The sequence below is a fragment of the Camponotus vicinus genome, unplaced genomic scaffold (genome assembly GCF_025532165.1).
Source record: "Camponotus vicinus isolate PSW18456_S1 unplaced genomic scaffold, iyCamVici1.0 SCAF_3, whole genome shotgun sequence".
NCBI lineage: Eukaryota > Metazoa > Arthropoda > Insecta > Hymenoptera > Formicidae > Camponotus > Camponotus vicinus.
Genome location: NW_028141967.1, coordinates 20,306,769 through 20,320,004, shown reverse-complemented (window position 1 = coordinate 20,320,004; position 13,236 = coordinate 20,306,769). Strand labels below are relative to the sequence as shown.

General features: G+C 34.6%; 2 protein-coding genes across 4 annotated transcripts in view; one reads left to right on the top strand and one right to left on the bottom strand.

Moving 5' to 3' along the window:
* The window catches only part of LOC145967980 (luciferin 4-monooxygenase), a 91,613-nt gene that overhangs the window by 48,598 nt on the left and 29,779 nt on the right, over positions 1-13,236 (bottom strand). The window lies entirely within an intron of this gene.
* The window catches only part of Dip-lambda (Dpr-interacting protein lambda), a 146,186-nt gene continuing 134,158 nt past the window's right edge, over positions 1,209-13,236 (top strand). For all 3 annotated transcript variants that reach the window (XR_014437628.1, XM_083093131.1, XM_083093130.1), the window contains exon 1: positions 1,209-1,813. The gene's annotated coding sequence lies outside the window, so the exon portion shown is untranslated. The remainder of the gene's footprint in view (positions 1,814-13,236) is intronic.

Sequence of the window (13,236 nt, the reverse complement as noted above, 5' to 3'; positions counted from 1 at the left end):
TACAATCATGCTATAAATCTTTCCATTTCACGTCGGTGAGTATAGCATAGTCTAGAAAGCACTTTCATATTTATTGCGACGTATATGGGACCCATGCAACGTGTACCACGCATTATAGTATGGCGAGTATAACGAAAAATAATATACGTTCTTCCTCTTTTTCTTTTTCCCTCCCCAAGCACGCTTCCGGCACGCGGCCGAGATTCCCCGCGATATCGCGAGAACGGCAATTATTTCGTTGGAAGAATTTTCCTGAAACGTTTCCGGAATTTTCGCGTAAAGTTAATGGAATTCGAAGGAGAAAGTTACGAACACGGTCTCGAACACCTGCCGTAATAAGATATTTCGTGTGCGTGCGCGCGCATGTTACAGTTGTTAGTGGTGGCATTCTTCTGGAAATAATAATAATTTCACGAAACTTCGCTTTTCTTCTACAACATGCGACTGAATAATGTTATTAAATGCACCGAGCTCGCGTGTTCCTGTACAAAACCGAGCTATAAAGGCCATGACAAATGGAGTCTTTCGTGAAGAAACGTTACAGATTCCACTTTTCTAGACATATTTTTGACAGAATATTTGATAAAATTAATTACGATATATTCATTGGAGCAAAACATTTGAGAGAAAGAGACAGAGAGAAAGAGACAGAGAGAAATCGAAATATTACAGTTATAGTTGACAATCCATATTATGAATGTTTGAAAAAAAACCCTGCGAGTTAAAAAAACAGAAAAAATGAAGAAAATTTCAAATCGCATTTTATCAATTCTGCAAAATGTCCAGAAAAAGTGCAAAAGCTAGTGATAAAAAATTTAAAATTTTAAAATTGCAAGAGAAAGTTGTACGAAATACAGCGTCGAAAGTAAGAGACTAATAAGAATGAGGTAAAACCACCGAGTTGAGACGGTACAGATGCTCGCGGTCACGACCCTCTCTCGTCTCCTCCTCTCCTCAACGTCGTGTATTCGACATTCGGCGACTTCCCATGCCAGCAACACGTGATATCCCGGAGCTCTCCCGTCGCGTCAAAAACCCGCATGCGTGCAATGCATAAGGACGAACGATGGGACGCAACGCGCCGCGATTTCTCGACGAGAATGGGGTGCGCGGGCCGATCGGCCGATCATGCGCGAGCTTTTCGAACTTCCGACCGACCCGGTAGATCGGCGGCCCGTGTGAGAGAGCAGTCAGTGCAGTCAGTGCAGTCAGCGCAGTCAATGCAGCCGAGGATCCTGCGGACCCTCTCACAGAACCCGAAAGCGTCGATTCCGTTAGCGGGAAAGTATCGCCGCGAGGGGTGCGTTTCGAAAAGGCACTTTGCCGCTCCAGGAGTGGCTGGACGACTCGGTGGAGGGGATATTATAGCGAGAGAGAAACCGAGAGGGTGAGAATAGAAGAGAGGCAGCGGGGAGGGATGAGATAAGCAGGCGAGAGAGAGATTGAGAGGAAGAGAGAAAGAGATAGAGAGAGGGGGGTCAGGTAGATAAAGAGGGTCGCGGGAGTGAGGGAGAGGACGGTCCGGAGGGATGGAGACCGTGAGAGCGTGAGAGGGTAGCGATTGTGCTACAGTCGCACCGCGACACCCCCACGAGCGAAACCGCGCGCGGCAGCCCGCACTCTCGTGTATAGAGCTGTGTACGTGTATATCGCGAAAACGAGTCCGCGAACAGTGCTATGCTTTTGAGGCCGCGATCTGTAAGGTGTCCTTCGTCCTCGTCGTCGTTGGCCTTATCCTCCTTCTTTTCCTTCAAGTGGGCGCACCAGTTCGCGAGAGCCGTCCAGCACATCGTAGCGCAGCGCTTTTAATGGGGTGAGTTTTTTTTGTATAAGTAATCGTGCAAACATTACACTTTTTTCTAATATATATTTCTTTTCCTTATACTTATTTTTTTTATATTTTCTTTTTTTTAATTCTACAGATATTTAGCGAGAATATATAAAAGACATAACATGTGTCAAGAATGTCAAGAATGTTTTAATCTTGAAGCGAGAAGGTGGCTAAAAATTCGTTTTTTATAAAAGAATAATTATAATCTTTAATTATAAGTTTAAATTTTTGTTTAAGTGGATCTTTTAGGATGTGCGATTACCAAGATATTACGGAAGTTAAAAATTTGAAAGTAAGAGGATGTTCGATTAAACGTTCGCTTGGAAAAAATAAGCTTCGTATTCCTTAAATTTGTGCTCGAGAAGTAGTGTACACGTTTAATTACTTTTTAATCTGACTCGGATTTCGACAAGATATATTAGAATTAAGGCTGGTAAACAAATTTTTCAAAAGGTTTGTTTTAGAAATGTAAGAGTATAATTTTTTACCGTAGCTCATTATTATATTTTAACATAAATTTGTTTAATAACCAGGACACTAAGCCGGACATAATTAAATATTGTGCTTATAATATTGAAAACAGATTACTTTGTTTTACATGTCGATACAGATGCTGATACATATACAGCATATTTTGAAACAATGTTCGAAAATATGACGGTGACTCTGTTATTTTTTTATAACGGTAACAAAACTAATTGTAAAAATCTAGTTAGATGAAAATTGTTTTAGTACATACACTGTATGCATTTGCCATTCAAGTAAATTTAATTTTTCAAAGTTATTATCTTTGTTTCGTGATTTATTTGATTTAAATGAATGCATTTAATGTATATCTAATATTTTGGATATTTATTAAATGAATAATGTTTTTAAATATTATTATTATCAATCGCCCTAGAGAAATATACACTGAAGATAAATTTAAATCAACAGAATTAAATTTTCTTTGTCAATTTCATATATACGTATATTGGACGCACAAAAAAATTTAATTTAATTTATTAGAATTATCTGAATTTACAGAGAGAAATAAAATTTAAAGATAATATACACCACATATTTTTAACATTTTCTTTGTTAATATTAGAAATCGATTTTAACTAGTTGTTTTTTTAAATGCCACAATCAGAAAACTAGGATATTGAATGTATTATCACACACAACTCACTATCTTATTAAATTCCTTAGAAAGAAAATAATCTCGTAGGAGATTACGGATAAAATTACAGCATAGATTCCGCAGTCTTGCTTAGAAGGAAATTAATTTCGCAAACATTTAACCGGTTAGAATTACGAACTGTATAACACTTGCTATTCCCAAGCTGAGCATTATATTGAAATACGGTCTTCTTTTTCGGCAATAGCCGATTGAAGAATTATCTCTCGAGATCGTTTATTGAAACATCATCAAGTCGTTGAAACATCGTTAGGAACATCGTCAAGGGAAGAACGTTGGCTTTTGCGCGGCGACCTGTTGATGATCTTTCTCCGGCTCGTTGCGTTTCAAGAAATGCACTTGGGAATTACGCGCACGCTTAACCCTTTCCTTACAAGTGTCGTATTCAAGGTATTCTGTAAATCACGCATCTTGTTTTTTTACAAATATTTATAGAAATATTAAAGATTGATATGAAAATATAGAAATATTAAAAATTATAGAAATATATTAAAGATTGATATGAAATATATTGCGTTTTCAATCTTGAAATGCAACATTTGGAATATAATTATATTTTTTAATTGGAAATTGAAATGAGTTTACAAAACGAAATACACACAACACACACACACACATACATATACACATAAACACAACATACAAGTAAGTAATTTACCTCTTTGGTTAATCTCAAATAGATATTACTTTAAAAGAATATTAATTTGAGATTTAGTTTAAAATTTATATATATTTAGTACTGAAAATTTTTAAAATTCTAAATTGATCAAATAATTTGCAAATAAGAGGCATTTATATCAACATTTTCCATATTTACATTTATTACAAAACTTCTAATAATTCAGATATAAACTTCAAATAATTTAGAGTCTATTAATGTGAATAAGAAAAGAATAATATTAAAAAAAATTAATTAGTTTAGTTTTTTAATAAATTATATTTTAATAAGAGAATTATTTAATATGTGTATGTGTTAAAGAGCTATGACGGGAGATTATCACAATGTACATATATAAATATATATGTATATGTATATGTATATATATATATATATATATATATATATTCTTTTCATCTAATTATCTCCATTAAATCATATCTTTTATTATTATAATCTCTTTGAATATTGTACGGAGAGTTTTCGATAACTTTAAATAGGAACCTGTTGAAGATGCGGCATCTTGGCCGATATATCGTGGCATGCATGCCCGATTGCGAGTATTGATCATAACGCTCGCTGAAGTTGCAAACGCTTCTTTGACAGAATCACACTGAATATATATCACGAAAGTTTCATTAGCTTCGCGACTAATGAAACATTAAAAATAATATTCGTGCAGAGAGCAACAATAATTCGCTCGTTTGCGTCTCGTCTTTATCATAAGTGTCTCGTAAAACTTACAAATTTTTTACTTCAGGTTTATTAGATGTCAAGATACTTTGATTCGTTTGCTCTCGCGCGCGAATGGTATTTATCGATCTGCATCTATAAATATTGGTAATAAAATATAAAATTCGCTGTGTGTGGTTAAAGATGTATCGAACATTACAATATAAAATATTAATTTTACATTGTTTTGCTATTTTACTCTTCAAGATAAAACGTAAATTAATTCAAATTATTATTATAGATAGTAGAAGTAAAAATAATTTTAAAAAATTAAACATGTAATGTGTTCAACCTAATTTCATCTCTATAGAAAATATCAGAAATTGCAAATCTATTAATTGATAGAAACTTATTATCAACCCATTTTTCTTAATACATTCTATTCTTCTCCATCTTCTTCATCTCCTTTTTCTTCATTATTTTTTCATTACGGCGGTAAGATGGGTTAAAGTGTCGAAGAGTGAAATCGCATGAATTCAGATAAAACTTGAACCATCATAAATGGACGCAACTGCGCCGAATGCACGGATTTCTTTCGATTGCTTTTCCGATTTCTTTCATGTAGAAGTGTGTATGTAAGAAAACTTTTCTTTTTTTTCTTGTTCTGCAACGCTTGTTCCGAGCATCTGTGTGTCGATGTCTCTCGCGAACTCAACTTTGGAGTACTGCCAATGACTTTTGGCTGACTCGTAGAACCTGTTGATGACTGCGATTCGTATTTTACACGTTCAATCGAAAATATTTTTTTGTCAATAGCATTTTAAGCTTTTTTTCAATATTATAGCTGTATATATATATAATGTGTATATACAGCTGCATGTGTATATATATATATATATATATATATATATATATATATATATATACACATGCAGAATGAATAAATTATTATAAAATAAATTATAATAGAATAAATTATTAGAAGAAATGAGTTATATTTTTAATATTTATAATTTCTTATTTTAAGAAAGAGTTAAAAGCAGCGATGAGATTGAGATATAATTTAATATAATTGCAAAAATATGACTATTCGCAAATTACAAAAATAATTATACAAGGTAAAAAAGAAGATAAAAGTTGGAACGTTTTCATGAATTCAATGCGACGCAACTTTTTCATGAACTCATCAGTTTGCTTTGATTGTAGGAGGAAAGTACATTTACATTTCATCCATCTCTCGCGTCTCATCTTTTTTCTTTAATTTCTTTATTTTCCCTAGAGAATCCGACTGAGCTCGTGTTTCTTATTCAGCACATGTTCGCAGTATTTTCAGATCTAATAGGACCGGAGAGCTCGCGAGACGTCCCTGGTTCTATCTTTTCGCCGTTTGCCGCTTTTCCAATTTTTCGCGTGCGCGATTCGCGTAGCGTGCCAATTTCGCGCGGCCATAACTTTTCCGTATCGTTTGACCGTCGCAGAACATCGGAGTTTCTCGATTTTAACACACCACCGTGTGTCTGATCGTTATAAATAATAACGTAACGCACAATCCCTCCCTCAGTCGATCTGTCGGGAAAATAGTTTTCGAGCACAGAAGTGTATCGTTCGCGAAGTCTCTGCGGGCCGATTATTGCGGCTGCGTTTAATTTCTCAGGAGACAAGCGTAATTGCAAGCGAGTTAGGTATCGTTTCCAGGCGCAGGTGTAAACGTCCGGTGCATTATTCTCAGTCATAATGGTACTTCGTTATCTCACAGTTAAACATTTGTTATTTGTTATTTGCTTATTTACCGCGATAAAAATTGAAACAATATGAATTAAGGTAAAGAAAAATGAAAGAGAGAGAGACAGCTTTGTTTGATTAAGTATTGTCCATAAACGGAAATAGGAAGCAATAAAAGAGAATAAAATGTAATAAATACTTCTTCAATTTAAAAATCCTAGTGTTTAAGATTAAAATTTTTTCATTAAAAATATTCTCGCGCAACTGAAACGAAAGTTGACTGATTTCATGTATGTATATATATATATATATATATATAATTTTTTTTGTATAGCATAGTATGCAGTTTTTTGACCGGGCTTAATGAAATTTGCTCTACTGCAGCATCCTAATGAGATGCTCGGGTACAGCGTACTTAATCCGCATGAGAGAAACATTTACATTCTAAAGTACGAATTCATTGTTTCGCGCGTACGGTTAGTATATTTGCCGCCGTTTCACAGACCGCCGCAAGACGGATTTCCTTAAATTTTAACCATTCTTCTCGAGATACTCGCCACTACCACAGCTGATGTCTGACAATAATCAAGCCAACGTCCCTATACTATTTCCATTTTTTTTTCGCGTAAACTGCTAGCATCTGACTGGGACGTAAAGTCGACGACGAGCTTCTTAATTATTTTTCCTACCACGAGCGCGCGCGCGCGCACGTCTTGAAGATCCACCGAGCAAAAGACGTTTTTCTTGATGTCCTTTTCATTTGTCTCTTTCTGCGGCTTACATCTATTCTGAATTTAATCCCACGCATTTCGTTCTTACCGCATGACCGCCCAGGACGGGAACGAATGCAAATCGTTAAACACGGCTTTGTAATCTTCAATTTTTTTCTTTTACACCGCTTTTTCAATGTATTCCTTTTGTCGACGCTAAATAAAGCTCGCTAATTTTTAAATGCATTTTGAAATATTGTATTGATGTTGCTTATATTAAAGAAGAAATTGTCGATATACAATTATCCTCAAGTATGTAATAATTTTCAATGAGTAAATAATATCGCAATGAGCGAAGCAAAATACACGTCTACAAATATCAAAACTAAATTATAAAATACTGTGAATACTGTATGATGTTTGAAAATATCGTAAATAATTATCGTAGATTGAGCTCGCGCGAGCAAGAAAATTTTACTCTACCAATTAACCCAGAATTCCCGACTCTATCAACTCTCCGCGAGAGCAGAATATCGTTACAACGTTATCCTCGTTTCGTTCGCAAGCGAGAGAACGTTCTCCACGTGGGTCAGGAAGTGGTCTCGGTGGCGGTAAACGAAGCGCTGATACCCTACTCCCTCCTTTTTCCCTGGCACCTATTTCTCGTCCGCTGTTCTCGGGATGCGTTCTTCCGGCATGGCTGATGGGCCCCGTCCGTTCGTGACGACCATTAACCATCCCGACGCAATTTTCGCTGGAGCGATGGAAAAACTTCTCGCTCGCCGACCATGTGCGCGCACACATTCGCGCGTACGTACGTGTTGCACATCCGGTAGCAGCCGGCGCGCTAATGCCCTTTCGTATTTTCCGTATTTCTCGCGACCGACTTGCTCGATGGGCCGCGGTCTTCGGGGACCGCGTCCGAATGACACAGCAGCTGAGCCCCCTCTTTGGCAATCGAGGTGCGAGTTGAAGATTCGCGTTGATCCGATAAATCGATTCTCTTCTAGTAACCAATGTCATTCAAGTTTTACAACATGTATGTTATAGATGACGTTCTATTAATATTTTTGATGGTTTCTTTAAGAAATTTCAATCGAGAGAAAAGTTTTTTCCTATAACGCATTTATAATTAATGCAAAAGATTCTTTTTACATAGCATAATTTTTTTTCTCTTTTATATACAATTTATTCTCTGGAGAATGATATACGTGATATAACTTTGAAGTATATAGTTTTACTTCTCATGTTTTTCTTTCTCGACGGAAAGAGATTCTTATTTCATATTCTATTTCTTTTATATCTTTCATAATAGTACAGTGTTAAGTTTACTGGTTCAAATTTGACAACTTTAGGATATACAAACCTGCATGAGACGCGAGTTAATTATAAATCCTGTACATCCGATCTTTAAGAATGTGATATAATCTGCGCAGTTTTCACGATGTTAGAAAGAATGAGATCTTTTGGGAAGGAAGGAAGGGATTTCTTCAGAGTACGCGTCCTTCCGTCGTCCCTTCAAGGTAGGAGGCCACCGTCGCTGGATGATTGCCAATGAATGCTTAAATGGAAAGAACCTGTTGATAATAGCGTGATATAATGTTCGGTTCGGCTAGCTTCTACTCCTTGACTTTTACTCCTTCCTTTTGTCCATCTCCTTCTCGCTAACATGACATTACGCGATTTTTATTCGTTTCCGTGTGGCTTAATGTCATCAGCAACTGTGCGATTTATGATGTATACTAGAAAAAGTCAACGATCTACGAGTTCGCATTCGTCTTTTTTATCGAGACATTAATGATGAATTTCTTGGGATCAATAGTTATAGCCTGCAGCAACAAAGTGTGCCAGATATTAAAAAAAAAAAACGAAGTTTATAAATTTCAAATTGTCAGAGTAGAGTAATATAAGAGATTCAAACTTTTACATGTTAAACTTTTACGATCCATCGACATATAGTTACTAGGAGTAAATTCTTTTAAGGTTTGAATGATAATCTATGATAAGCATTTAATAAGATTTTTCTATTTATTTTAATTGAATAATTAATTGCCGAGATTCAAGTTGTAAAAAATCTTGTTCTAGCTGACATGTACGTAATAGCGTTTATTTTATGATTTCTCGAAGAGGAGACGGATCGGGACGTGGACAAGGTTTCCGCAACATATCCGCAACGCCGACCATTAAACGGCCATTTGCCGTGCAAATAATAACCAACGCTTCCGACGTTCGTCTCTTTTTTTCCGCAACCGTCGAATTTCAGATTGCACTTTAATATCGGCCGTCCGCTTAATCCGCGATGACGCTTTTTCTGGGATTTCCGAACGCTTTATTACAAAAAAGGTCCCGCCCCCGTCCGATGGACGGCAGATGTCACGCGCGCTGTTTTTTTGTCCTCGTGTCCTCTCGTGTGTCGTAACGTATTCGTTCGATCCGCAGTTTTGCTCGGTGAACAGATTTCTGGCGAGGATGGTGAAAATAAGGCACGAGTTCGTGGCGCACTGACAGAACCAGAAGAGAAAACGGAATTCCGGGCCATCGTGTGCATCGAGTGCATCGAGCACATGCACACCAATATGGACGAAAAGTCGAAAAAACCTAGAGATATTGCGACAGATAGAGTGAATCTATATGAATTGTCCTCTCTTTGCGCTGTTTTCTTTTTACGTATTACGTATTATCATATGAAAAATATTTTAAACATATTAAAACGAGAATATTATGCTTCTGCCTTGGAATTATTTTATCGCGATTAATAAATATTGTTAAATTAAATGAAGCATAAAAACTAAGTAAATTGTAGAAAATGATAGTTTATATAATCGATGGATAAGAAAAATGTTGGTCGAAGCGTAGTTTACGCACAACGAAAAGTTGCAAGTTACTCGAGATCTTTTTGGAAGTTCAGATTCTTCCATTAATTCGATATCGAATAATCTTTTAACCGTTTCGAGTAATAATAAATTGAATGCCAGGCGCGGCGCTTGGTTCCTGGGAAAATTTCAGATTATAAAGTCGGCGACGACGACGCCATACACTTCGCCCTTAGTCAATGCACTTAATGGATAAACTTTGAAATAAACGCTCGCCGATACAGCTGCCTATGGACATATTATACCGTCGAGAATTTTCGTCCTTTCGCGAAGCCAAAGTTGCTATATTCCTATCTGTGCTAGCTCGCGATTATTGTCTCCTGCATTTAAATAATCGGCCATAATTTTCATATCAGCTGTTGAAGATGGTTATTAAATTACGCGATAATTGAACTATGACACGAAAATATAATACTTCTTGTTAATCTGCCAAAGGTAAAATTATACGATTGCTTTATAATTATTTAATGAGATGCTTTATCCAATTTTACGGATCTTTATTAGAGCTGTACATAGAGTTACCTGTTTCTGAAAACAGATTTATGATATGTTTATTACATGAGAATATGTTTTTATGTGAGAAATATATGTCAATGTACGCGAAGCATTAATCAGTTTTATTATTTAGGGGCTTCAAATTTTCACTAATCACTAATTTTTTTTTCAATTTTACCTAATTCCTTGACATTTTTGCTCCAATATTGTGCTCCAATTCTCTAAAATTATTGATATTATTGTTGGTCATAAAGGGCGAATGGATGGTCTGTTTAAAGCGATAAAATTTCCATTAAAAAAGAGATATAAATGCGCATATAATTTCGACACGTTTCGAAGAAATTATTCGTTTATACGAAAGCATTTAAAAGTTTATAATTTGTTTCGCATATCTTCTGCCGTTTTCTTAACAACAAATTGTTACGCGACAACAAATCATTAAACTTTACGTCTGTCCATGACAGTCTGATAACTACTACCTCGCGTTATTTTTACGGACTTTACGTATTTGCTAAAAAAATAAAAAATGGATTAAAAATCGAGACATATAATATAAATATAATTTTGCAATTTTGTCGCAATTACATCAAAAAATTCATCATATGTGGAAGCAGAAATTTATTATTTTTACAAACTTACATTGTCGTTATTTACGATATCAAATATAAAAATTAATTACTTTATTGTTTAATAATATATTTGCAAAGACATAAAACAATTTGTTTATGTAAATTATTTATATAAATAATTAACTTTCTGCATCTTTTTAATATTAATTTAATGAACTGGTGAGATTACTAATTGTATTAAAAATATCGCGCAAACTAATAATCCTGTTTGGTTAAATCTAATTTTATGTTTCTCTTCAACCGATTATAAGCGCTGTACTTGAAATTCATTTCCTCGATGATGTCGCCCGACATATTGTCGCAGGTTCGAGTAGTTGGTTTTGCTCTTCTTTGGTGATCTTTGGTTACAAGATAGCGAATTGCTGAACTTTACATCCGGTTTCGACACTTCTTGCACCGATTCCGTTCTATCCCGTCGTCCCAAGCGTCTCCCAATCCTCTCTCTTCTGTCCCCAATATCTCCGGTAGCCCCGAAGGATACCACACGCGGGCGTGCCGAGCATTTCAATAAAAGACACTTCCCAAAGCGGATAGCGTGGTCGGTGACCATGGAGCTGCCGAACGGACATAAAATGATACTCACCCTCACCCTCATTCACTCTCTCCGGTCATCTGACAGCGTACGTTTCTCGCGCATTATTTCCGTTTTAACGGCGCGGCGACGTGTGGTTGCGAAAAAAAAAGAGAAACAGAGGGGTTGAAAACTGCGAGTACGGTAATTTATAGATTGGGTGACGATCGCGAAAATTCATAAACGGCCCCAGACAGTGAATGACGTGTGTAATCAACTGCAGCGTTTTTCTTTAGAATTATAGCCATTTCTTTTTTGTCTTTTTTTAGATTTTGTTTTTTTCTTTTTATTTTGATTTTACATGTCGACCGTAGTAGTTTTATTCGATATCACAGCAGTTTGAAAAATGCGCGGACATTTTTTCATTAATATGTATATATAATTTTTTGAAACATGAATATTCAAGTTTTTACATTGTTTCTCACAAATATAAATTTTTGTAAATATAAACTTCTTTAAAAATGGAAAATGTCTACAAAATAAATGATGATATTTGAGAATATATATTTCGAGAAGCACATGAATTTTAAAAATTGTGGCAAACTTCTTTTTTATATATTATTAGATAAAAAATTTCTCATTTTCAGAAATATAGAATATATAAGGACATGTGTATGTAATTCAATTTTAAAACAATACTAATAAAAGAGATAAGATGAAATTTCTAACAAAATCTCACTATTCCATGATTTTAATCTTTTTTTTTAGAGACTCTATATAAACAATATATAATTCGTAATAAAATTCCATTTTTTATTTCAAATTTTGTGTAATTATAAATATTGTGATATATACATATAAAATACCTGACATATAAAATTATAAATAGAATTCTGCTTTTCTGTTTACTATAGGTTGTTTAAATTGTCAAGATAAAAATATTGAAACAATGAGATTTTGTTGTGATAAATCAAGATTTCTTTTAGAATTGTATTATAAAAAAATTATCCATACACAAATACAGATATTTTTGAAGTAACTGTTTGTATACTTTAATTTTAAATATATCTGCTCTCTCAAATATCACCATTTGTGTTTTTACGATTTTATATTTCTATAGTTTTATATTTAAAAAATTTATATTTATAGAACAATGTAACGATTTGAATATTCATGTTTTAAAAAATTACATATATATATTTATGATAAAATCTCGAGGTATTTTTTAAACCGTAGGAATATTGAATAAAATTATGGCTTAACATTAAATTTTTTACTTTGCGTGATAGTGATCGGTAGAAAATGAATTATATAATACATATTTTTTCGATACAGAAAGAGAAAGAGAGAGAGAGAGAGAGAGAGAGAGAGAGAGAGAGAGAGAGAGAGAGAATATATTATTTCTATCATAGTATTTAGTATTTTTCACATTTTAATTTTTCAATCTCTCTTTATTTAAAATTAATATATAATAAGTATTAATAATATTTTATATTTATCCTGAACCAGTAGAAAAATTTGTGTATGTGCAATTCCATCTTTTGCATACACATATTTTCTACCATGTTCATAATTATTATAAAATTAATTATATTTAATACATTTTATAACATGTAAAACAATTTCATCATTTTTTTTAATAGAACGAATATTTCATCGCAAAGAATAATTAGCGCCTCTTCTTACCGACCAACTTGTCAAACAGCTTATTGGAGTCCTTTTTCGCAAGGAGCACCTTTGGGCGCTCGCTGGAAAGGATAGTCGGCATAGATTTATTACACCGTCGAGAGAGCTTCTACTGCCGCGCGAATTTCCCTCTCGCTGCCTTTTAAAGTACTAACAATAGTCGCTTGCATTGACTTCACGCTCCTTTTTTCGCACGTTCTCTGATTTCTATTTTCGGGAAAAATTAACCGTTCGCTCGCAATAGCAGTATCGAAAAATCAGATTCGAAA